The sequence below is a fragment of the Tenrec ecaudatus genome, chromosome 16 (assembly GCF_050624435.1).
Source record: "Tenrec ecaudatus isolate mTenEca1 chromosome 16, mTenEca1.hap1, whole genome shotgun sequence".
In the NCBI taxonomy this organism is placed as follows: Eukaryota; Metazoa; Chordata; class Mammalia; order Afrosoricida; family Tenrecidae; genus Tenrec; species Tenrec ecaudatus.
The window spans coordinates 90737230-90760281 of NC_134545.1; positions in this window are offsets into that span (position 1 = coordinate 90737230).

Here is a 23052-nt window from a genome sequence, read left to right on the forward strand (position 1 = left end):
TATCTTCCTCTCTTTAAAAAGTGTTCCTCAAGCACATTTCTGATTAAGAAAAACTTGAACACTTACTGGGAAAATTGCATCTCCACCCCCCATTAATCCATGATTAATATATAACAAGTAAAGTACTTTATTTGTTCGAGTGCTAATTTTGATGTGGACGGCTCCCCATAGTCTACTCACTTTTGCTGGTAGAGACTCCAAAGCAAAAATAATTTAGCAATAATGAAGATTAACTGCAAGTAGTTGCCTCACAACTGACTGAATAAGGGTAAAGGAAGAAAAATGACACATTTAAAACTTATTTATCTGATAGTGGCTTCCTCTTCTAAATAACCATGCCTGGGCATATTGTTATGAATATTCAAAAGGCTTTTTAATAGCTTAATAATTTTTCTTCCTTTGTTTCTAGGAACAGAAGTCATAATCCACTCTGAAACAGAGGATCCTACTTGTCAGAAACAGATAAAGTAATGTATCATCTGACAATCTCTCCATCTTCCGTAGCGCCAGCAAAGGCAAGTGAGCCACAAAAAGAACGCAGCTTTCCCATCTGGGTGTTAATACAGGAATATTATAGAAGTAGCTTAGTCTGGACTCCCTTGGTTTAAGTTGGAACATCCAAATTATAAATCTTCCGTACTTCAGCATCACTATCAAGAACATGTCATAGGCCTATTTGAAATAGATAATTTGTAAGTTCCAGATATTCCCAGCTTGCTGCTCCTGCTTCCTTCCATGTATAGAAATTGGTAGTTAATGAAGTCACCCGGAGGAAAGGGAAATGATTTGATGTTGCTCATTTTATCTTTGCTTTACACATTTCAAAGTGATACTGTTTTTTTAATCTTTATACTTTACCTCACCAGACTCATCTTCTGCATTTTTTTTGGTCTGACCTATGTCCTATTGGTGTAGTAGGATACAAGTTTGAAGGAGGACATTTTCCATTGCCATAAAGAATTACAGTCTCAGAGACCCACTGGGGCACTTGTACCCTGGCCTATAGTGTCACTATGAGCCTACGTTGACTTGGCAGCCATGAAGGAGTGAGTGGGTGAGTGGGAGAGTGAATGAGTGAGTGAGTGAGTAAATGGGTAAGTGAGTAAGTAAATGGGTGAGTGGGTGAGTGAGTAAGTGAGTGAGTGAATGAGTGAGTAAATGGGTAAGCGGGTGAGTGAGTGGGTAAGTGAGTGAGTGGGTGAGTGAGTGAGTAAATGGGTGAGTGGGTGAGTGAGTGAGTAAATGGGTAAGTGGGTGAGAGTGACTGAGTGGGTGAGTGAGTAAGTGAGTGAGTGGGTGAGTGGGTGGGTGGGTGAGTGAGTAAATGGGTGAGTGGGTGAGTGAGTAAATAGGTAAGTGGGTGATAGTGATTGAGTGGGTGAGTGAGTAAGTGAGTGAGTGGGTGAGTGAGTGAATAAATCGGTGAGTGGGTGAGTGGGTGAGTGAGTGAGTAAATGGGTAAGTGGGTGATAGTGATTGAGTGGGTGAGTGAGTAAGTAAGTGAGTGGGTGAGTGGGTGAGTGAGTGGATGAGTGAGTGAGTGAATGAGTGGGTAAGTGAGTGGGTGAGTGAGTGAGTAAATGGGTAAGTGGGTGAGAGTGATTGACTGGGTGAGTGAGTGAGTGAGTGGGTGAGTGGGTGGGTGAGTGAATGAGTGAGTGAGTGAGTGAGTGAATGAGTGGGTAAGTGAGTGGGTGAGTGAGTGAAGGGGTGAGTGAGTGGGTGAGTGAGTGACTGACTGAATAAGTGAGTGAGTGGGTGAGTGGGTGAATGAGTGGGTGGGTAAGTGGGTGAGTGAGTGAGTGAATGAATGCATGAGTGAGTGAGTGAGTGAGTGAATGTGTGAATAAGTGAGTGGGTAAATGAGTGAGTGGGTGAATGAGTGAGTGGGTGAGTGGGTGAGTGGGTGAGTGGGTGAGTGGGTGAGTGGGTGAGTGGGTGAGTGGGTAAGTGAATGAGTGAGTAAGTGGGTGAATGGGTGAGTGGGTGAGTGAGTGAGTGAATGAGTGAGTGAATGAGTGAGTGAGTGAGTGAGTGAGTGAGGTGAGTGAATGAATGCGTGAGTGAGTGGGTGAATGAGTGAGTGGGTGAGTGAGTGAGTGAGTGAGTGAGTGTAGTTCTGGAAAGCTGACCTCTATTGCACTCTGGCTTCTTTCCTTCTGGCTTCCCACTGACTTGTGTAAATGGGAAACATGGGCAGAATTTCCAAAGCAGGAGGAGACAGAGATGGGGATATTTTCTCTCCTCCTTCACTAGGAAGCTCTGGTGTTTAGCCCAGAGACACACACCACATGGCATAGGGGAGAGATGACTTTCATGTTGGACTACCAACCACAAGGTCAGTAATTTGAGTCTACCTGCTGTTCTGAGAGAGAAAGATGAGGTTTTCTGACCCAGTAAACATTTGTTGCCTTGGAAACCCAAAAGCGGTAGTTGTGTTGTGGGCGATTGGATTGTAAGGCGTTGGAAGCGACTTGGTGCAGTGAGTCTGTGTCCTAGGTTTACTCTTCCACTAATTGTCTGTAGCGTTTGGTAGAGGCACTGAATATTTAAAGTACCTGTCGAATGGCCCCTCCTGCTCACATTTTCTCAAGACACCCATTGTTTAAATTCCTGCTTTTCTCCCATCGAGTCTCAGGATAGAAAGGCTTTCTTCTGTTGCTAATCTCTTGGTGTATCGCTCCCGTGGTTTAATGAGCTATATCAACACTTCTATAAAAGTCATATTAATAGGCCTTTAAAAAAACAGTTTGAAGCCAACAGTCCCAGAAGAAAACAGACAGCAAAGGCCCAGGCTTTGGCTTAATAACTCCAAGAAAACACATAATCGCCGTGCTTTTGGTCTCTTTCGTTATGCTCTTTCTCAGGAAGGAAGCTTTGCATGCTGTTTTTCACTAAACTGCTACTTTTCTTGTTGGCATGTACAGAAAGCAAAACTCAACAGGTACTGTTCTGTAAGCATTTGGTTTGTATGCCATGATACATGTGTCATATAATATCCTTCTATTTAATTCCATCCTTCGGCGTGAAGTAAATCTAATGTGTGCACTAAAGAGTCACCCATTCTTTTGCTCTTGAAGAAAGCAGATCTTAAAGCGCGTGTGTAAGAACACTACTGGTTATTGAAAGATACAAACACAGGAGCATCATCTCCCTAGGTTCCATATTTTCAGACATTAATAACTATTTGATTGCAGACTTTTCATTTGGCTATACTGAAGCCAAGTTCACTTTGAGGACTAAGGCATTTCTGACTCAGGCTTTGGTATTTTCAAAGATCTCTTCTATATGTGACCGCTGGGCAGTGACGACGGAAGACCCCGGAAGAAGGGAGGCAATCGAGTTACAGTGTTGGTAATGAAGATTGAATGTATCATGATTGCCAGAGGACAAACAAAGCTTTCTTGAAAAAGAGACAGCTGGGATGCTCCTTAGAGGCAAAGACAATGAGGCTTCATCTTACCTACTTTTCACATGCTATCAGAAGATACCAGGCCCTGGAACAGAACGTTATACTTGGTAAAGTTGAGCATCAGTGAAAATTTAAGAACACTGTTAATAAAATAAATAGGCCCAGTGGTGTCCACCGCTGTTTTTGTTAGGTGCTGTCGAGTTGGTTCCAGCCCATAGCAAGCTTGTGCTCAAGAGAATAAACACTGTCTTGGCGCGGCACCATCCTCACAATTGTGCCACGTTTGAGCTCATAGTTGCAGCTGCAGTGCCAATCCATCTCCTTGAGAGACTTCCCCTTTTTCATAGCCCTTAAACTTTACCCAACGGGATGCCCTCCTCCAAAGACTGGGTTCCCCTCACCACAGGTCCAAAGCCTGTAGGCTAAAGTTTCTCCATCCTTGCTTCTAAACAGCACTTAGCCTTAACTTCTCCCAAGACAGACTGTTTTGTCCTTTAGGCCATCCACAGTCCTGTCAATACTCTCCTCTAGCAACACAATTCAAATAAAGCAATTCTTCTTTGGTCTTCCTTCTTCAATGTCCCACTTTCACATGCATATGAGACAAGGGACTATACCATGGCTTGGGTCAGACATACTTTAGACCCCAAGATAATATCCTTTCTTCCAATATTCCAGAGAGGGATTGAGTGTATCAGGGTGCAGTAGAGCACTAATGGGCCACGCAGTATACCTCTGAGCCCTTGAGGCTCCCTCACCCCCTGCTATCATAACCCCAGTGCTGTTTCCCAATCTAGACTAGATGGGAGCATGTATATAGGTATAGGCAAGAAATACAAATCAGAACACATGGAGCCCAGGAACAGGAATGGGAACAGAGGTACCAAAATGGTAGGGGGAATGAGGGAGGGAGGTGGAAAGGGAGGGGGGCACCGATCACAATGGATGGCACATAACCAACAGAGGGGAAGGGAGGTAGTGATTGGTGTGAAATTTTAAAATAAATAACAATCTACAATATCTATCAAGGGGCCATGAGGGGTGGGACAGGTAAGAGGGAGGGAAAAACAGAGGAGCTGAATCCAAGGGCTCAATGGAAAGTAAATGTCTAGAAAAGAACGATGGAATATATGTAGGTGTATGTCAGAGACAATTGATGTGTAAGAGCCTCCAATAAAATGACTATTTAAAAAAATGTAACAAAAAAGAAATTTTGTGTGGCAGCTTAACCTAATGTAACTCATGTTTGATCTCTTAACCGTGCATCCATGAGCACTGGCTGTGGATCCAAACAAGACAAAATCCTTAACAATTAAAGTTTTCTCCATCTATCACTATGTTCCCTATTGGTCCAGTTGTGAAGATTTGGTCTTCTTTAGAAGGAGTTGTGATCCACATTGAAGACTGCAGTCCTTGAGCCTCAAAAGCAAGTGTGTCAAGTGCACCTTGCCTTCAGTAAGCAAAGTTGTATCACCTGCGTATCAAAGGTTCTTAAGAAGCCTCCCTCCGATATGATGCCTTCTTCTTCTTCATAGAAGCTGCCTCCAGGATGAGGTGCTCAGCAAGCAGACGGAATAAGTAGGAGAGGATATATCCCCATCACACAAACTTCCTGGTTAGAAACTGTGTAGCCTTCACTTGCTGTGTTTGTACAATTGCATCTTGCTCCAAGTCCAGGTTTCAAGTGCACACAATGAAGTGTTTGGAATTCCCATTCTTTTTAATGTGTCATCAGTAGACCAGACATAACAATTGTGAGGGTGATTCAGGACAGGCAGTGCGACATTCTGTTGTCCCCACGATTCATAACCTACTCATTGCCACCTCATAACAACACAGCATGTTCAGACTGAACTAAGCAACAAAGGAGTTCATAACCACAAAGGATAAACGCACCAATAAATAATCTAAGCAGCAGTGTCAATTTTATATAAAGGACATTTTTGGTTCTTTTGTTAAAAATGAATCAAATAAATTTCATTTGTATTAACTTTGTTAATAAATAAATTCACACAGGATTTTTGAGTTTCATATTTCAGTATAAAAATGATATTTTAGACTTTATTTAAAACCCAAATAACCTGAAAAATTCCCAATTAGAACTTTGCTTCTATATATTTATATCCTTAAAGGGCTCACATATAGCTGTGGGTAACCATAACTTGAGTAGTTTTTCCTCCAAAAATTTGAAATCCACCATCTGTTAAACATGCTATGACTAATTAGCAAAGTCCCTGTATATACCACCTTCAACAACAGCAAAGGAGACGATACTAACATTCCAATATTCACTACCATTAAGACAATCAGGACTCATCGTGACCCTGTAGGACTGCCCTTAGAGTTCCTGAAGCTGTCAATCTTTACGGGACCAGAAAGCATTGTCTTTTTCATGTGGAGTGACTGGCGGATTTGAACTTCCAACCTTGTGGCAACCCAAACCATCATTACACACCAGAGAAAGGCATCTTAGTGATATGGAGGCCTTACTCTACAAGTCAGTCTTCAGTGGGAAAGGCCCTTGCACAGAACACAAGGTTTTAAGGCTCCTTGTCCTGTGCTTCCACTTTGGAGAAGAAAGGTTAAAGTTTCTGAAAAACAAATTGAATTACATTCTATTCTCTCCCAGGTGTGTTCTTCATTATAGCAGGAAGAGAACTCAAAGGAGCCTCAAATTAGGAACACCATTGAAACAACTACATCAAGTACAGAGGATTACTATTGAGTTTATTTTCAACTGAGGCAATTGAGGCTTGGAACATAAAGAACTATTTTATTGTTATTGTTCACTTGTAGAGCTAGTCAGGATTTAGGGATCAAGTTCAGTTCCAAACATCGTTCCAATTTTATCGAAGCAACCTTGTTACCATTGTGATTGCAAAGAATGTCAGACTAGAGATCAGTTACCGTATCCTAGAAATAATTTAATAGCCACCTCTGTCTTGTGCTCAGATAAAAGAAATGAAGTCATGGGTTTTCTTAACCTCAGATACCTGGTTTATCAACTGGCAAAAATAATTATGAAAATAGTTGGTATATAATGAAGATCTCTTCACTGAACACTTGCTATTCTGATTCCATAAACTGAGATACAGTCCAGGAATCTAGTATTTGAGGATTCATTCTGGATCATAAAATGTAAATGCTAAGAACAATATTTAGAAAATTGTTGCCTTACGGAATGAACAAATATCATTAGATTTCCTATCAACCATCTTTTAAAAATCATGATATTCCTTATGCAAATAAATTGGTGGGATTCAACTGTTTGTCATTTTTTAAATTAAATGACTAGACAATTATTCAATCAAAAAAGCCACTATATCAAGGTGCGTTAGTCCGCTTGACTAGAGAAACAAATGTATAAGAAAGAACCGAAACATTCTAGCCCAGTTCAGATCAAGTCTATAAGTCTTTGAGTCTAATAGTAGCCCATAATCTCTCTTCAGACTCATACAGCTAGTGAAATGATGAAAAATGCAGAAAGATCACAGGCCAGTGGGTGCCAAGTTTTGTGGATCCAGTGGGGATGGAAGCAGCTCAGTGCTGGCATGGATCTCCACATGGCTCATGGCTCCTCCAGCTCTCTGAATGTGGCTCCTTAACAAGAAGCTCAAACAGGGAGAGAGGGAGTGCCCTGCATCCTCATGAAAGGTGCTCACAAGGAGTCAGCATCAGGCTGCGACTTGACTGACAGGCCAAACTCCACCCCTACACTTATTTATCAAGTTGACATGAAATTATGTAACTAACACACAAGGAGAGATCGGGGTCAATTAAGAGATACAAAGGCTTTCAAAATTTTGTTCTTGCAGCTAAAAAATCTTAGATCAGTTGTTAGTTGATGGCATATGAGTCACCAAGATGAGAAGGTTTTACCTGTCTCTTGCAGAGTGCTTTGAAATACAATGGAAAAAGTAGTGGTGTTCAAAAAAAATAACTATATGCAAAGCTAATCTCTCACTGAAGACAAAATGAATAGAGGTAAAATGAAGAGTTTGGAGAAAACCTTTTGGTTCTCCTTTAGTCTCATGGGCTACAGAGTTAAAGTTCAATAACTAATACAAATTTCCTTGGAAAAATGAATAGTTAATATCTGAGCTTGTAATTCAAAGACTGACAGAGTGAGTCTTTCAAGAGGCACCTCGAAGAGATTCTTGATCTACTCCGGAAAATCTTGACTGAAAAATATTTAGGTCACAGTTCTACTCTGATACACAAGGGGCCAAGTCACCGTGCCTTGTAGTAGACTAGTGGTTACCTGCTTAATGTTTCTGAGACAAAGAAGCTCTGGTTACACATTGGTTACACAGTGGGCTGCTAACCACAAGGTCAGTAGTTTGAAACCACCAGCTGCTCTGCAGGAGCAAGACAAGGCTATCTACTCAGTAAGTAGTTAAAATCTCAGAAACCCAAGTATCCTACAGGGTCTCGCTGAGTCAGAATTAACTTGATGGCAGTGAATGAACTTTGGAGACGAAGCACCTTCATGGAGAGAATGGTCTTGGCCATGCACAATTTCAAGCTGATTCTCTTTGTTATGAGCAAAGGCTGTTGGAGAAATTGTGGGACAAAGGAAGAAAGAGTGGATTTATTAAACAAGTAAACCTCTTTACTAGAGACCTAGTCTATCTATGTAAGTGCATGTCATGATGATGGGGGGAGGGGGGAGCGTAAAAGCCAGCTCATGAAACTGCTTTAAGATACTCAGAATAAAAGATTATCAATGTGTAGGTTTGCTTTGAACAACTTTTCTCAGTTTTGCATGGGATGAATAACAAAATCATTAAAAGGGAATTTGGGGTTTGGGAAATAAGAGCAGAATGCAGTGGAAAATCCCTATGTACACATATTCAAACACCTTTGTCACCAAATCAAATTGAGTTTGATAATCATTTTGATGTTGCCTGGAGAAGACTTTCAAAATCAAGTTTTTCCATCCACTTAAACATTTCTAGCCCTCAGTATAATACCAACCATCTAAAATCTTTTAATCTGTACAGTTTGGTTATCAATCATTTTTTGTATATGAGATTTCATTTTCATAAAAGCAAAAAAAATAAGAAAGGAACAAATGTATTTCAAAGAGACCTTGGGATGTCGGTACTTTCTATTCATTTCTAAATAAAGACTGCACAGCCCCATATCGTGTGTTTGTTTCATCATAACGACATTAATAATGTTCAAGGTAATTTTTCTGAAAGAGAGGATCAAGTGCAAGAAGTCTCTTTCCTTACTCAATAAAGAAGTTAAAATATAGATTGGGATTTGACCTAAACTTGACCTAAGAATATTAAAAGCCACTCATTCCACCAACTCCTATGGCTTTCTAGAAGGCTCTTCAGAATCTGGCAAATTAAGTTGAACACACATGATTCCCTTACTGATCAATCCTTCCCTGTTGGGCATTATATGTGAATGTACTGCTAGTTAATGCATTTTTTACTTCCTCTGTAGAGATAAAACCCCTCATGGAGGGCTGGCCCCATGTGTCAGATGAGGATGTTAAACCTTATTTTGCAGTTATTTAGAGGAAAATCAAACGGTTTTACCTCTATCCTGTCATGGTGTTTAAATTTCCACTAGGATATATTAGTTCTATAGTTTAAGATATTTCTCCACCAAACTGAAGTATAAAAATAGAGATGTGAAAGATAATTTATCAAGTCAATACCCCCCCACTGTGAGTAAGCAGTGGGATTGAGACCCTAGCAAAATAAAATCTGGTTTATAAGCTACCAGGAGGATGTGCCTTAGAAACGCGTAGACTAGCTGAAGGGACTACTGAGTGGGACACCTGAAAAATGCCTCTGTGTCTGGACAAGCAATAGGAACGGATCGATGGCGAAGGCAGAGCGCACAGAGGAAAGCAAAGGAAAATGAACCAGATTTGGGTATGAGTATAGTACAGATTTCCATAGGCAGTAAAATCCTACTGCAGGAAACAATATAATAAGGTGGGTTTATAACAAAAATGTATTAAGAGAAAATGCAGATGCAAGTTCATACTCATATGTATATAAATATGCATCTCATATCCATCCCATATTGATAACTGTATGATTGAATTGTTATGAAAACTGTTTGGTGACCTTTGACAAGAAATATAGCAACTTTTTTCTGAATATCTTTTCAGTTTTATCCAGACAATTAAAGCAGTTACAATAAGGGAACGTCTTCGAGCATAGGTGTGATGATTTACTGCTGCTGCAAAGATGTTGAGCGGGACAGCTCCAAAGAGCAGTGCCGGGTTCCAAACCATGACCCGGCACCCCAGTGACTTTGTCTCTTAGAAGGTTCTTCATATCTGTTCATTCCTGACAGTGAAGTGTGTCCTGTATTACCACATGATTTTACTGTATTGCCCAAGAGGCTTAGTTTTTATTTACATCTAGAGAACGCCTCACTAAGTTTTAGAAGTGGGGTTCAAGTCTGAGTGTCAGATGTTAAGTCAGAGGCTTTTCTTGATTCAGGTAGCTGCTAAGGCTGGGGAAGTAAGACGCTGGAAGATGAATCAATGGGCAAGAGAAAGAGGGAGGATGAAGCAGGAAGGAAAGGCAGACAGACCATTGCTGGTGGAAGGAGGGGTGGATGGCAGGTCAGATTTTATTATCTGATGGTTTCCAGGGTTGGGAGACAGCATGGCTCTAGCCCAAAGGACCGGAGGTAGATGGGATAGATACAGCATCCACATTAGCACCGAGAGAAAGAAAGTAAGTTCTCCACAGACTTTAATGTCTATGAAGTAGGCCACATCCCCAAAGAGACACCATCAGGCTTCAGTTTTGTAAGGGGGTGTTTGCTACATTCTTGAGTTGTTTACATTACCTTCAGTCACATTAGGAGGGAGGACCTACTCCCAAACTACTAAGGATTCTTGCCCAACAAGTTAACACAAACCCATCACACTTGTTGAATCTCGAATTTACTTGGACGCCAGAAGTGTTAACATTGCTCTTGAGTCAATTGCTCATTTTTTCTCTCTTTTAATCAGTCTCTCTCTCACTCTCTCTTTTTCTCTCTCTCTCCTCCCTACCTAGATACCTACCTGCTTACCTGAAAATTTTACAAGTTTATATATGTGAAAGGACACAGAAGATTAAAGAGAACATATGCAAACAAGACTGTGGGAATAAAGAAGCTCTCCAAAATGTCATTATGGCTTAGAATCACATAGTTAAATAATATCAAGTACTGATAAGAATATGATGCAGTAAGAGCTATAATACAATATAGGGAGAAATTTACCTTGGTACAAGCTTGAAAATTATTTGTAAAGTTGAATATGCACACATTCTATCTACTGCATTTTATTACTTTGGGAGTCTATACTCTGTAATAACCTTGTGTCGGGGTACCCAAAGACTCAAAAAAAAATCTGTGTTTGTAGCAGCAAAGCTCAGAAAAGGAAAAATCTGCAAACAAACCAAATGCCCAGTAACGAGAGAGGAAAAGTGAATTCAGCAATATTTGATCTAGCTCTGGGAATGAGTGAACTATTGCTACATGAATCAACTTGGGTGAATCACATAAACAATGTTGATTGATAAGATGGAGTCACAATAGAATACAACCAACCCATAGGGGCAGTTCTGCCCTGTTCTATAGGATCTTTCTCTCTCTCTCTCTCTCTCTCTCTCTCTCTCTCTCTCTCTCTCTCTCTCTCTCTCTTTCTCTCTCTCTCATTCTATCTATCTATCTATCTATCTATACACATACACACACACATATATATGATGTTTCTAATTATCTGATCCTTAGTACCCACTACCTTTTTTTGCCTTTCAAACTTTCATTTTTCAGTTCTGTAGACAAACCAAACTGTCTGTTCTCTATTTTCATCTTCTATCTCACACTTATTTTCCTCCCTGCCAAAGTTTCTTTGCACCTGGCAAATTGATTTTCATCACAGGATGGATCCTGGAAGATGCCTGGAAAATAAATTCCAACTCATGTTCAGTATTCCAGGAGACCTTCTAAGTCTTCTTTGTTGAACAACAGCCACAAGATTGCCAAAGATTTCTATCTTTGCATTTGATTAAGTGTCTGCCTGTAAGGTGGCAGAACTCACCATTTGTCTGTCTGGCTCAACTACAGCAAGAGTGCCCCTAGGTGACCTTGTCAATGGGCTTCCATGGGACAATAAGCAAGACAAATCTGGAACTTTGTCTAAAGGATAAGAAATCAAATTTCCACGAACAAATGTCACCATGCTATAGTCCACCTGGACGACATTAGTGAAATCTCAATCATGAGAGCCGAAGGGAACCCACCTCCCAATAATTATCTTAGCGCACAAATATCTACTCATTGACAGGACCTTAACAGCAAGAACTGCAAAAAAGTCCAGATCACTCTGATTAAGTCTAAGATATTTTAAAACACTAACTGCGCCATGAGAAGGATCCATAAAATGTCATGAAAAAATAATGAAATGACATCATAATGAAATGACATCATAATGAAATGACATCATAATTAACAATCATTTCAACTTTATTCTATGTAACTAGAGTTCACTGCATGACCAGATATTCTGAGTGTGTGTGTGTGTGCTTCCTTTTCATTCTGTACAAGAGTAAAGAGTTTTGCACAGAAAATAAAATGGTTACTATTTGAATTGCAAATTTTTACTGCAGCTATTTGTTTGCTCCTATTATTTTCTAGGGTGACTTGAAGTTTGGACTGCTTAAGCATTTCTGGTTGAAATCAATTTCTCTTTGCCAAAAACACCCTGGCAGCACAGTGAGCAAGAGCTCATAATAACTGCTTCTTTCTAGGGGGTAACCAAGCACCAAGTGTGGGAAGAAACATTATGATTAGATTTCATAACTGACTCTCCTTTGCCCCTGGCACCATCTCTCCACATACTATTTGTGTCTTTAAATTCAGGAAAAATGTAGAAGTTGGCCTTATGCTCTTGTCATGGATGTGAAATCTTCAAAGTAGAAGAGAACTCAAACCAATTCACAGCCGTGGAGTTTCTCTTACTCAGGGAAATTCTACCAAATAAAGTCTGACTATTCCTCATGATTCCAGAGACTAATTTTACAGAAGCAGAGAGCCTCCTCTTGCTCCAGTGGGGCTGCTGGTCAGTTTGAACCACAGACCTTGTGAGAAGCATCCCAACACTTATGTCACCAGAGCTCCCTAGAATAGAATTCATCACAGATGATAAGCCTGAACATCTCAGGGAAATATTCCTCAAAAGGTCTGACATCCTTACAACCGAACTGAAACATGTGGGATGGGGAGTGATAACACCTATTTATTGATATAATAAACAAAATACTTTGTAAGCCAATTCAGCATGTTTAGCTAACTAGAATTACCACTGGCTTCTCTTTTCAGAAATATTGAAACCAAAATGAAATAGGAATTAATTAAAACTTGATGCATGGCTAATGCATCTGCTTGATTAGAATTTATTCACCAATATTCTGAACTGTTCCAAAAAATATTGCAATTCCTGTAACTGATAGAAATATTCCATATATCCTGGAAAAAGAGAAGCTTGAATAAAGAACAAACTGCCTTTTAATGACATATTAATTCAATAGAGCTCCCAGGTATACCCTTGGTAAATACTTCATACTTCTATATTCCTGTAGATGGAAATTGCCTACTCTAGAATTTCATCCCATACTTTATATTGACTCAACCACAAGGAACACACTGAACCACCTATCCAAAGGAAATGTTCCTTTATGTACAGCCCGTTGGGAAATCTACTGACTTCTGTAATAATAAGATATCCAGTGATCAAGTGTTTTAGGAGTTTCTCCTACATCTACATGGGTGGTTGAGGGGAGTGTTATTTTTGTGTGGTCAGGAGTAGAGGAAAGGAAAGGGTGTTGCCATGATTTTGAAGATGACTTGGAATCTAGAATTATTTCTCAGCATCTGTGATATTTGTATTTATAACAACAAGGATGCTTTTTACATATAGAAATAATTCTGCCCTTGAGAACTCAAGACATTTCTCAGATATTGTGCCTGACTGTCACAGCTCTGCTGTGAGGTGTGGGGAGCCAGGAAGAATATGCCATGTGGACTTTGTCTTTCTAAGACAAGTCACCTGGGGTAGGACACAATAGGCCAGGCTTTAACAGGGAGAGCGTCCTTACAACACTATGGAATCAGCCAGGAGGGTAGAAATGTTTTTAATGGTTATTTTGGGATTGCCATTTCAGGAGCCCAATTCAAGTCCCTGAACAGAATAATGAACATCCATCCAAACACACGCAGCTGTGGACCCTTGAACACATTTGTGTCTGTGGGGGGGGGGGAAGCATTCATGTTGTCATGCTTCTGAAAATAAAACATTAGCAATAAATAAATGTCACACAATTGTGACAAAGCAAACAGCTGGATATGCGAGCCTGAAAGTCTCTTGGAAGAAAAAGACAATGCTGAAAGATGTTGAGAGAAGACAATGGTCTTTCAGTGAGCTTTTTCTTTTAGATTAATGAAAACATTTTTTAAACATTTTAGGGTGCTTTTCAGCATGACCTGTTAATTTTATAACACCCCAAACCAACTCAATCTTAGTTGATGGAATAAGAGCACAATTATCATTTCAATAATTTACATTTACATATTATTACATAAATTCTAAGAAAAAATATACCCCAATCTGCTTCTAGGATTTCAGGCAGAAGAAGCCAGGTCAGAGAACAGGAATTATTTCCCACACTGCTTTGCTGCAAAGATCGCCTCCCCTTTGCATGCAAATTAAGCGGTGCAGAGTAATATTCATTATGAAGACTGTGGAAAAAAATGATCACGAGCTCAAGATGTAAAGAGTTATAAAAGTAATAACGGAGACACTGGGGTCATTTAAAGGCCATGGGATTCATTTATTAATTAATTAAAAAATGTAGTTTCTACTTTCATGGTTCATTGGTCACTGGCCTCATAACATTGTATCAAGTAGAGGGCTGGCTTACTTTTCTATGTTACATGGCATTGCTGTTAGACTTTGACCGCTTCCAGTAAGAGCACACAATTTGTAGGCACTTAGTTTATCAATGAGATAGCGTACAAACTTATTAAGACTCTGTTCATTGGTAGACCTAAATCTTTCATTCAAATCTACTTATTTGTTCCATTTTATCTTCACTTCTAATTATCTCATTTCTAATTCAAACTTTCTTCTCTCAGATTAACACTTCTCTTTATCTATTCAGGTCAGCCCTTGCCAATCTTTTTATAAGCTTCTTAATCCTTTAGTACTTAAAATACATACGCCATGATGAAAACTGGAAAAATGCCGTATCTTTCTACATGCACAAATAGGAAGATTTCTGCTGGGTCTTAGAGACCCTTTGCCCTGCATATTTCTAACTGAAATAATTGGACTAACCATTATATGATGACCTGGGCACCATTTTCATCTTGGGATAAAAATGGTTGGATAAAGTTTGAAATAACATACTCACCATGCTTGCAGTGTGATAAATCTGAAAACTGAGTCATGTGTGCCCATCTCCTTGGCATTTTCATTTATCCATTGGGATCCTAAAGCATCAACTTGGATATATTTTGCTTCAAGAGAGTGGAGAGATGGCAAAGCACAGCGAAACACTGACAAGTCTCCAATATTTAAACACTACTAAGCTTCAAGGGAACTTCAAGTAGGGAAAAAATCATCTACTTCTATTTTGACTTCTTTCTCATGCTAGGCCACCTGTCAGTAAAGGGATCATAGAGAGTAAATGACAATAATCATTCTAACAAGTGATGTTAAAAATGCTAAATAATGAGATGCCAACATTAGGTCAATCAGCCCAAAGGAAGATAAAAAAGAATGTCTAGAGAACAGAGCAGAGTCACATTGCAGCTGTTATAAGAGAATGACAACATGAACAAGTCTCAGGCGTAATAAGCCATGGAAAAATGGGTGATGAACCCGATATCAAATATAGTACTCATTCCCTCCTCAGAGCCGTTGGAGGGCTAAAGGATGACAAAGCAATTATATAGGATGATTTATATGTAGAAACAAATGGAAAGTGAATTTTGAGTAATCAAATATGAGTGATACATAAGAGGTTAATCAAAGACATTTTAGTACATGGAGACTGTGGTGTTTGTCAATTTGAGAGGATTAAGAGTAAAGGAGTGGAGTCTAGGCTGTCGATCAGGTTATAGCCAATAAGACCTCTGTGTGGGCATGGCCTTCTGAGGATTCTGGAAACTCTAGTATTTCTCCTTGGAAGCAGAAAACACTCTCAGCTCACTCCCTGTGAGACATCCCTGAAGAGAAGCCACATGGACCTACCCTAATGCAACTGGAAAGCTGGGAGCTGGAGAAGCCACATGGACACCCCTGTCAGTGCTGAGATGCTTACACCACCACTGGATCCACAAGACTTTTTACCCACTGGCCTGTGATCATGTTACATTTGGTGTCATTGCATGTGTTTTGTGAGTCTGAAGAGGACTTTATAGATTGGTATCAGAGGTATGGGCTAACTTGATCTGAACTGGACTGGGATGTTTTCTCAATGTTCAATTGCTCTTGTATATAAAGCTCTCTCCTATACGCATATGAGTGTCTATGAATTTGTTTCTCTAGTCTACCCAGACTAACACAGAGACCTGATGACCCAGTAAGTTAGCACCACCAGAACCACTAAAGTATTGCCATGCTAACCAAAGGTTGCCACCACCAACTCACCAAATGTTCCTAGCGAGAAGGATGATGCAGTCTGCTTCTAAAACAATTTCCAGCCTCAGAAACTCTGGCAGCTCTTCTCTGTCCTATAGGGCCACCATGAATTGGAAATTATTCCACCTCTGTGGAGGGTTTTTGTTTTAGTACACCAGTCTGAAAAATGCAATCAGGCTTTTACACAATGAGTCAAAGTTGGTTTCAATCCCATTACAATTATTATTTTTTCTTTCTCTATTTCTTAAGCCCATCCTTCTCTTTGTAATTTCAGTGGTCTTACCAACAGTCCTGGTAAGCCTCAACTCCCTTGAATGGAAATAAGACATGGCATCAGAACCTTGAAAAGTCCTACGTGCAAGTCAAGCCTGGTACCAGGCCCTAGTTCCTGAGCTGATGCTAATACGTATGGGATACTTGATCATCAGTGTGTGTGCTTCTGCTTCTGTGGTCCCACTGCTTGTATACCAGCAGAGACAATCTTGCTGATGGTGGAAGAGCTGGGATGTTCCATTGGAGAAGCAGCGCAGCTCTATCAGGTGCAACCTCTGTAAGTGGGAGCAACTTCTTTTATGGACTTTTTACTGGTTAGCTGAAAAACGAGCTTCACACTGTGATGTCATATGATCCTGCCTTGCCTTCCAAAGCGGCAGCACTCATATTGACAGAATTTTGTCATTTCTGGTTAATCCCAAATGGTCAGATTTGTCCCTTTTCCTTGCATGGAAGTCAAGAGAGTGGTATTTAAAGACGTGGTATTTATACATCCCTTAAACTATGCCAGATTATTTAAACTGCTTTAGAGTTTATAAAGCAATCTTGTGTTCTTAAGGCTCCACAAATCCCTTAAAGGCAGACAGGACAGGCGATTCAACACTCAAGTCTTCTTCAGTACGACAAACGAAGTATAAACTAATGCAGTCCTGCAACAAGGGTGTGCTCTCTCTCTCTCCAGTGTCTAAAGTCAATGTTGTAGCACCCAAAGTTGTTCTTTGTGTTTTAATTTAACCTCTACACGAGTCCATCATGCAGGGAATCAAACAGCTGCCCAAACAGGCATCCTGGGTGGGTTACAGCTTTGTAGAAAGTGTATTAACAGAAGTTTTATCCTTTTGAGTTTTAATTATTCAAATCGAATTGTGATTTTATCTGGAGAACGGTTTCACACCAGCTCTACGTTTGATATTTTCTTTCAAGCAAGCTCTTATTCTACATTAGCTCAGTTGTGTTCACAACAGGTCCGTTCACATTTGCATCCCCCTCCTTCTACTCCCAAGGAGTCCTTTTGGATAACTAACTACAAGGTAGGTGGTCTAAACTCACCAGCTACTTCAAAGGAAAAGATGAAGCAAGCTGCTTCTTGAGAGACTTCTAACCTTGTAAACCCTGCATAGTGCTGCTGTGAGTCAGAATGAACTTGATGACAATGGGTTGATTGGTTGGTTGGTTGGTTGGTTGGTTGGTTGGTTGGTTGGTTGGTTGATTGGTTGGTTGGCTGGCTGAAGGTTGTTGATGAGTTGGTTGGTTGGGTCTTCCTTCTTCCATGTATATTGCTTGTAACACAGATGTCTTACCACTCTGAACTATCTACTAGTGTTATTTACATAACTTGTTCTGTCTTTAAATATGTCATAAGCATTTTTAGACCAGCCACATTCATTGTTAAGTTCCAGAAACTAGCCAATAGCTGACACATAGTAGCTACTCAATAAATATTTGGATGGATTGAATGTCTGCCACTTTGATGTTTGAGCAAACATGATCATATACTGAAGAATCACTTATCAGATCATGATCTCCTACGTTCAAGTGCTACTTTTTGTTATGATTTTAAAGATACATCAACCTGGTGTTTTTCCTATAAGTAATTTTCAATATATTTATTAATTATAGAACTATAAATTAGATATTTATGATGCTTAAATTACCATATGCTTACACGAACATAGCTAGATGTCTATTTTTTTTTCAGTGAAATTGATGCTACTCACAGTTTAACATCAACAGAAAATCCACAGGGTGGAGGCTCGCTCCCCCAGGAAGAACACACAGTAAACTGTAATAACGCCTTTATTTTCCAAATGCTCTTTCTCCTTGTCTTCCAACAGTGCACAGAAAAAGACATCATGGATAAAAACTACCTTCACAGCTCAGCCTTAAGAATAAGTCACACTGTTTACTTGTTTACTGCATCTCATGTAATCAACAGCGTGCATCCCACATTATTGGGAGATACTTGTAATTATGTGAGCAGTAGCTCGTTTGGGAAATCTGGAGGAGCTAGTCATTCTAATTAGAGGTTTTTTCAGAAGCTTTTTAATTTGCCACTTCACAACTCACATTGTATGTGATATGTCACCAAGCATGTCTTCTATGATACTGTGCCCAGAAAGACAGCATCATGCACATCAGGGTATGGGTTTCAGAAAATGCACTTTTTCATCCTTACATGGATTGTCAGAGAGAGCCAGATGCAGAGGATTTTAGAGTATAATTCCGTGCATAATTCAGAAGTGCGTGCATCTACTCTGGCACTGTGTGAAATGTGTATGTGTTTTAGGCAGTTGGCAAGAGATTTGATGTTGGGTTTCTTTGGCAACGTGAAGCATCTCTTTGGGTAGATAGGAAAACTTTCCCTACTATATTTAAACCATTTTCCCCCCACAGTTTTCTCTTTACTTTTCCCAAACCTGATGAGAAGGTATTTAAGTTTGACATTCTTATGATCCTGTTTTCCTTAGAGGATTCTCCCTTTACAGCTCCTATAGTGGAAAAAAATAGATGCTTCAAACAAACCTAAAACAAACCCTTTTAAAATATTTTTGGAAATCTTGGGGCTTTTCTTAATAGCATAGTCTGGCTTCCTGATGTTTTTGTAGCGCACATCTGCAGAGGTAAAAATGACTGTGCATTCTCCAGCCAAAGAGCTTTTTGTCAATCTTTAAGGAAGATTGTTTTCAAAGCCTCCAATTTTCAGATACTAAAAACTCTCCAACTCTTTCTATAAATCCATCATCCTACTGCCTCACACGGGTACAATGGTGTTGGTCTTAACTCCCTTGCCTTTCAGTGTAGTTCCATATCCTTTCACTCACATCTAATGATGAGAGCACTGCTCTGATTAAACCCATTGTCTCATAAATCATTATTTTTAAATTAAAATCAAAGCTGCTCCAGAAGCTGGGGCTCAGTCCCAGGGCAGGTATAAAGTTCCGATTGCCATTTCATTGCAACACAGACTTTGCCATTTCTCTCTAAGACCATATTCTTGGGCACATTTTCTAACATGCAAACAATAGCCTGGTTCACCAGTCTCCCTCTCTGATCGCTGATATTCACCGAGACTAATGTTTGGTGAATGATATTCTCAAACAATAATAATTATATGCCACGAGGTAATTAAAGGAGTAATAGATAAACTTCTAAAAATTGCAATTAAACGCCATACTTCAGCTACCTTAGGGAGGACATATCTATGTGTCTTTGACAAAATTTAAACATTTCATAGGAGACCCAAGAGTTCTTGGGCCAAGTAAGAAGACAGGTTTTTATTGTTTTCACAGCAGGTTAATGAGAGAAATGACAGATTTATGGTCTGATAGTTCTTAGAAGATAATAATAAATTGAACTATTTACCTGCTCTTTGTACTTCCCTTAAGTGAAGTTTAAAATGTCAGGGGTTAAGATTTTAGAATTGTTTTTATTATTACCACATAAAGTAAATAATGTGTAAATATGTGCTACAGTAAGAATTCTTGTATATTGATGTCAAAGTAAATACTTTTGGAAGACCATGCTTGTGTGTTTTGTTGTGTGTGTACATGGATGGTTTCTAGGAGTGGCCTGAGTGAAGCTTTCTTATCCATGAATCTCAGAAATCTGGACTGGAGATCTATGTTTGTCTCCTAGTAATTATTATCTTAGTTGGTGTCTCTCAATAATGCAAGCTAGTGGTTGACGTCTTGAGGCCTTCATGGCAAACTGGAGCTTCCATTTGTTGGCTGTATGGATGAAGCTTTCTTGGAACATAGTCCCACCCATGCTTAAATCTATCGTTGATGACTGCTTTCATTCTACAATGGCTGGAGTGTGTAGGGGCAACGGACACTCTGTGCCTACACAGTCCAACATAAGCAGTACTTTCTCCTTAATGAAAAATGCCCCAGCCCTGGGTTTAAGGAAGTTCACTGAAAGGGGATCATCTGCTTCTGAAATTTCCATTGCCTTTCCAATGTCCAATTGCCTCAGACGTCTTCTGGTGCTGCACACTGTTGAACTGGATCATTTCTTCTTTTCTTATCGCCTACTGCTCTTGATGCAGAGAAGATGGGAAGAGTACGGGATGGCTGAGGGAAAAAGCAAAGGTAAAGGATGGGAACTAAATGGGGAGGAAAAATATTCAAGCATTTCCCAGCTGCCTTCTAACTTGACATTATTTTTCTTCCTTTCTTGACAGTGTTTCTTTACAAATATGTCCATTTCCAGAAGGATCCGCACACCTTTGCAGAAAGTGTCCAGTGACTGTCCAGTGGTTTCAGGGAGTTCTTATGGGTATTCCTTCTTTGTTTAATACTAGCTCTTGCAAGTTTTCCCCAACCTTAAAAGTTTTAACAACAGGTCTCTTCCAGAGTCATAAGATATTTGTTAAAAACTCTTCCCTGGTTGACCCTCGAAGAAGACAGACACTGTCTTTATATCAGAATCCAAAGTTGCTTCAGAGGTATATGCATCTAGGTATGACAAAACTTTTACATCTCAACACTACAAACATATCAAAGTTGTGGTCTTAACATTTTTTCAATTGTTTTAGTTCAAAATTGGATATTTTAAATTGGATGCTCGCACGTCATACATTTTATTGACTCCACATATGTTGTTTCACTTGCAATGGTACTGAAGGGCTTCAAAAAGTTCATGGGAAAAACAAGGGCAAAGATCATGGAGATTTTCCAAGAACTTTTGAAGCCCCTTGTATTTGGCATTCTGTGTATCATTATTTCACATATATATGTCTGCACATATATACAGATCAGAGTGAAAAGATTTTTAATTAAAATAATTGTATAGGAATGAGAGGCTGTTCTTTTCTTTTTAATACTTTATTTATTTGTTTGTTTTTATTGTGAGTTACTTGGGGCAGGGGGTGGGGTGGCAACAGTTCTAACCAAGAGAGAAATTATTTGTCTTGAAGCTGTTTTTCTCTGATTCATGTGCTTCTGATTTCAACCTATTGGAGTTGTCAATGCCCTAATGCTATGTGTATGGGGTCAGTAGTCAACTCTTCATAAATAAAAATTTATTGATTGATAAGTGGCCTTAAAAATGTAAAGGGTTCATAGAAGAAGAACGCTGAAGTCAAAGCATCTCAAGCCTAGAAATTTTCATGTATTTATTTCAACAATTATACATTAGACAATGTTATATACTATTATGAAACTCTTCTAGGCAAGGTTCCATTATTAAACATGCAACATAAAAATGTAGTAAAAGTTAAAAATCCAGAACCTACCTAGGTAAGATAATTAAAAAAAAATGAAACAAAAGCTAAGGAGATTTTTTTTTAATCAGCTAAAGAGAAGACCATCACATTAAAAGTCTCCCAGTATTGCTTTCCTTCACAAATCTCATATTCTGGTCAAAATTAGCAGCGGCATGCTCCGTGAGAAGTCTTCCTTCTTGGAAAATTTCATTCATATATCGAGTTTCATTTGAAATTATTACAATTTTCCTGATAAGCTAAACTGGACACACTGTCTTTCTGTTCTGAAATTCTAAATATCCTATTTATTTCAAATTGTAATTAACTTTGACTACACACACACACAGGCTTTTAAATTTTCATGGGAAATTTTCATTATCTTTTCATTCCATTTTTTCACAAAATGAAGCCCCTTCCTACCTGTCAATCATGTCAGATATGGTAGACACATATTCCTGTTTATTGAACCATCATTCCAGTGGGCATCACGATTAAACTATTTAACACAGACAGACCCTCACATTCACATATCACATACATGGGACTCTCTGTTCCCATAAAGTGTTACATGACAGTCTGAAACCCACAGGGACAATTCTACCCTGTCCTATAGGGTCAGTACGAGTAGGCATTTATGAAACGACAATGAGGTTGGTTAGGGTTTGAGTGCAGACATGCATTCCTTTCTTCTATGGGTTGATCCTTGGTACTTTAATTATTATTGTTCTCTGAAGACCCTTAACACTTCCTCCTTAAAGTGCCACGCCTGGGGTGTCCTGGCAGTTTTAGAACAGTACTAGAACTAGTACCACGGTTCCATCAATTCTAAGAGCTCCTCTCTGAGAGCAGTTCTGCCCAAGCTCCACCAAGGCTAAGTTCATCAGATCTCGTAGATGGATGTCCTGCTTTCTCCTTCTGCTCCCACTTTCTAGAGATGGAGAAATGGAGCTTCATCCGCAGTAGGGATTTTGAGCTTTGGGTTCATTAATCATAGCTCCTTCTGCAGGTTCCCGTGCACTGGAGGGACCACCTCAAAGGTAGGTCAGTGTCAGGATGTCCCATTGTCCTTGCCTCTCAGACATACGGAAAGGAGAGACAGTATGGGCCTGAGTTCCGACAGAATACAGATTTCAGATCTCTGCATAATCAATAAGCGCTTGTGCTACTCTAATAAATAGTGTTAGATTCCTGGGAATTAAAGATCCACTTGTTAAGTCAAGAACCACAGGCACAAGACCATAAATGAAAAGAAAAGCTCGGAGTATCTCTTCAGGACTCCTAGGCAGGAATCAGAAAGAATTCAGAAAGTATTAGTGATCAATGAATCATTCCCCTATTCAACAATTACACATCGGAGAAGTAATCATCTATCGCTGGCACTCTGCTGGGAAGGTGGAACAAGACAGAGAGTGTCCTTATCCACATGCAGCTTACATTCTGGTGGAAAATTCAACGAGAATAAAGAAAGAACTATTTAAAGAAGTGATT